This window comes from Epinephelus lanceolatus, chromosome 5 (assembly GCF_041903045.1).
Source record: "Epinephelus lanceolatus isolate andai-2023 chromosome 5, ASM4190304v1, whole genome shotgun sequence".
Classification (NCBI taxonomy): domain Eukaryota; kingdom Metazoa; phylum Chordata; class Actinopteri; order Perciformes; family Serranidae; genus Epinephelus; species Epinephelus lanceolatus.
In genome coordinates this window covers 30,301,820-30,306,479 of record NC_135738.1, presented here as the reverse complement: position 1 = coordinate 30,306,479, position 4,660 = coordinate 30,301,820, and positions in this window count along the sequence as shown.

The window sequence follows — 4,660 nt, the reverse complement described above, 5'->3', positions numbered from 1 at the left end:
AGTACCCCCATCCTGCTCTCCTCGCTTCTCTTAACCACCTCTTCCCCTCTCCCCTAACCCCTTCTCTTCTCCCCTAACCCCTTTTTCGTCCTCTTTGCCTGGCAATTGAAACGCAGAGGTCAGGAGGGCATATGGGAGGCAATCACAGTAGTTTGTTTTGGCTCTCTCACCCCCACACCAAGTCCTTGGCTGTGCAGGAGCAATGCCGCCACCTTGCCTGCTTGCTGCCTGGGAAACAAACACATCCTTAATCACCCAGGCCTTGTATCCGCCAAGGCCACACTAGTTGAGCCCTGTCTGACAAGCTGAGGCCAGAAACGTTGGAATCCATCTGATGAACTCAGGCCATACAAGTCAAGCTCTGTCTACTGAACCCTGGCCACATTAGCGGCAGCCAGACAGTCAAATCCAGGTCGCACTAGTTGAGTACCCTTTGTTGAAACAGAGCCAGTGAGGACATACTCTTCAAGCTCAGTGTCTACTCAACCCGGGCCACTCTAATCAAGCCCTGATGGTCAAACTTAGGCCAGGGAAGTCAAGCCCCATCATGTGAATCCAGGCCACAAGAGTCCAGCCGCACCGGTTGAAACCAATCCAGAAAAGGCTGATCTATCTTTGGCTGGGTGAGCTGTTCTGTCATTATGTTGGCTAAGTGTTGCCTAACAGTGGGAATCTCTGACGTAAGCACTGTGCAGCTGAGGGCTGGCAGTGAAACGAGATGTTAGACAGAAGAGAAGACACTTTAAGAAAGAGCCAGCGGCCGACAGCCATTTAGACCAGAGATGAGTTCGTAGAGTTGTCTTACGCCATCCATCCCTCCCTCCTAATCCCCAAAACCAAAACATATAGCCTCTAAATCTCACTCTATTTTTCTCTCTGTCCATCTGTCTCTCACCAGTTCACCTTCTCAAATATTTTCCTAACTGCTCCTCCTAACCGCTTCCTGCTTTACCGCACTTTCACCCTTCTCTCACACCTCCCTTGTACATCAGTCACGAACGTGCTCAATGTGAATGACCAGGACCAACAAAATGAAGGCATTCAAGTCTGAGAATGTGTTTGTGTAACTGTGTTTGTGTGTAAACAATAGGGGTACTAAAACCCTGGGCTGCATTTTTGCAGCTCCTCCACTAGTGTCTGTTTGACAATGAGAGCTAAGGCGGGGCCTCAGATTTGTGTTGTACTGTAAACCACAGCATTCTCAGACCTTAAAGAATCTCCCTTTTGGGATATCCTATTAGCATGTGCTGTCTTAGCCCTAAACACACATACACACACCATCACAACCACACCCACCACATTACGTTCTGTCTCCATCAGGATGTCAGACAATTAACCTCGAGGTTCTGCTCCCTGGATGATATTAGTGACCCTGGTTTGATTCTGTGTGATGAGAAGAGACTTGTGTTAAAGCACAGAGGATCTCATCGCTTGGAGGAAATTAATTCATCCAATCTTCCCATGGTCTCTCGTCTCCTCTGTTCTCCCCTAAACCAGGCACAGAGCAGTGATAGACCCACTGATCCCCATCCAGCCCACCGTGCAGCCAGGCGTCAGCTGGAGTGCTGAGCAGGTACATGAAGCGCTGAGACCAGCCGGGGCTTCCAGGAAGTTCAGCATCAGGGATCAGTCTGTGTTATTGACTTGGCACAGCCTCCAGCGAATACGATTCCACCAGCGAGGGGTTCGCTGACTGCACCAGAGCACATATGTGTATGTGTGTAGACCAGGGCTCAGTGCTCTGTAGTCCAGATGGGTGGCCAGGCCCCAGTTGATTTCTGTTACTCTGTTATGACAATTGAACTCATTTGAACCAAGGAATCCTTCTCTTTCTCTCCCCGAAAAGCACACGCATACTGTAGACTTCACTCCAACTCCCCTATCCTCCTTTGCTCTCCTTACATACATATCACTATTATTAAGTTGTTTAAAATGCAAATGTGTGTGTTGAACAGCTGGCAGGGACATGGACCACCCAACCAGCAGAGGAGCATTGTGTTGATAGCAGATAAGCTGAAACGGAGTGTCGGGAGAAATTCTTCCTCTCTTTCAGACAGACGGCTGCACGTAAGCCTCACAAACACTGTGCCACAAAAAAACAATGCCCAATAGCTCCTCCCCCTCTCAGTCACCACAAACAAATCTTTCAGTGCAAACACAGATCAAAGACCCTGCCGCAGCGCGTTTAGTGATGAAGGCTGGCATGTGCCATCTTCCATTGTCAGGGCTTCTAATTGATCCTAATTGATGTTGTGACAGGCGAAGAGGGGAAGGATCTGTGGAGGAGCGCAACGTTGGGAAAACAGCATTCAGCTTTTATTAAGCACCAGCACTGCTGAGGAAACCAGAATAAGACAAGGCTGGCTTTACTGATTGATCCTTTGTGTGGACGAGCATGGAAGCAATAAGATGCTTCACGCAAACCAGACCAGGACAAGATGTTGACAAATCCTACAAATAAACAGTGGTGGAAGAACAATTCAGATCTTTAACCAAAGTAGAAATAGCAAAACAAAATTACCCATTATTCAGAATAACCTCACTCAATATGTTATTTTATCATATAATGAATATTATTGATGCATTACATGTACTGGACATATTACTGCTGCAGCTGGTTGAGGTAGAGCTGATTATACTTTGTACTTTATATCCTGCTGGGTAATTTAATCAAATGGTATGAAATGACAAAATGTTTTGTACAAATTCTAACCACAGAACAACTAGCAACCAAAGCTGCCAAATAAATATAGTGGTGTGCAAACTGTCCTTCTTATATGTGGTGGGGTAATTCATTAAAAACTGGCAACACTCAAGCAGATGTGGAAAGTATAAGTACTGCACTTGCGTAAAACTTTGAGTTACTTGTATTTCTATTTGATGTTACTTTAAACTTAAACTTACGTTACAGCTCATCTGCTAATATTGCACTTTTTACTTCACTAAATCTATCTGATGTTTATACTACTAGTTACATTAGAGGTTTTACATCCTGTACAAAACGTGACCATCTTAAACATGCATTTTTTAAATTTAACAGTATATCAAGTGAAAAATCTGCAGCTTTTTGACATGCTACAATATTAAAATGCTGTTTTGATAGTAGTGCTTAAATTTTAATGATCATGAGAAACTAAAAAACACATTATAATATGTTTACATCATTACTTGTAATACTTTTGGTACCTAAAGTACATTTTGCTCATAATATTTCTGCAGTTTTACTTAATGTAGGACTTTTTAATGCTACTTAATAAAGGATCTGAGTACTTATGTATTCAAATAAAGTACAAATGCTTAAAAATACATACATTATTTACAGTCCTGAAGTTTTAAATGAGATGAGATAGAAGTACTGGATAGTACTGTTGCCATTTGTAAAAACTCTTCACAATGAACTTCAATTTTAAGAATGGAAACACAAACTGTGTATCTCAAAAATGTATGTCAAATATATAATGTTATGTTCTTTTCAAGCCTGACTGTAAGTTAATGCAGTTTATTGACAGTCAACATGTGTAACTGCAGCTTAAAGGCTGGATTTGATAGGGTTTGTTCACAAAAAGCTAAAAGAGTGCACATAAATCTGTGTGATCTTTACTTATACTAACAACAGGAGATCAGCTGTCATACCTTCTTAATATTAGAAAAGACTTGTTTAATAGTAAAGCACACTGCTCCTCTGTAATCTAAGCAACAATAAACAGCCGGTCCACATGTTTTCTTCAGCGTCCTCCTTCAGTTGTTGCTCCTGGATCTGAGCCAACGAGTGTATAGATGTGAGTACAGTATGACCGCGTGTACACACCGAGGGGCCACATCAGGGTACGTTTTATGTATGTGTGAGTGGTTCACAATGAAGCATGAACACGAGCATCTCTGTGTGCGCGCGCGTGAGCGTAGTACATTCTTGGAAAAACGGAAGATTAACTTTTTTTTATGTAAGGGTACATACGGTACATGGACTCACACTGAAGCAGACGCACACATGCACATATATACACACACTTATGGGGTGACAGAGTGCACTGGCTGAGCTCAGATGAACCAATGGCAACCTGGGGAAGGAGGAATGTGTATGGCGCTCGTCCAAGAGAGGCCGTCAGAATCCTCAGCAGGCAACCCCGGTTGTCTTAGTGAGCGCAAGTGTGAGTGTGTGGTGGTGTGTGTGTCTGCACAAGAAGGCTGGTAGGGTTGGTAATTGTGTAACTATATGAGTGTGTGTAATTTTACAGACAGTTGGCGATGAATTGTGTGAATGTATGTGACAAAACCTTCAATTTAAAGCTTTTGTTATTAGCTGAAGCAAACTAAAACTGATATGAGCTCTCCCTTTCATCCTTGCATACACTCTAGCACAGCCATAGGGTGGGCCCAGTGACCACATAATGATGAGTGTAAGTAGAGCATTACCTTATCTGATGCAGTGTTGTGTAATATATCAAAATTCCTTAAGAGCTACAGGATGCAGTGGAGCATCTGCAGATGTAGAGTTCCCTTGCAAGTGGGCAGTTACTACAGTCACTAAGGAGGAGATCTGCCCCCTAGGGAGGCTATCAGGAGTGAGGGAGGACACTCACTTATAGCGCCACGCATCCCACTAATCCCAAAAATACAGCATGATGTCATGCAGATTCCAAGCGTGGACTGCAGTAGCAGA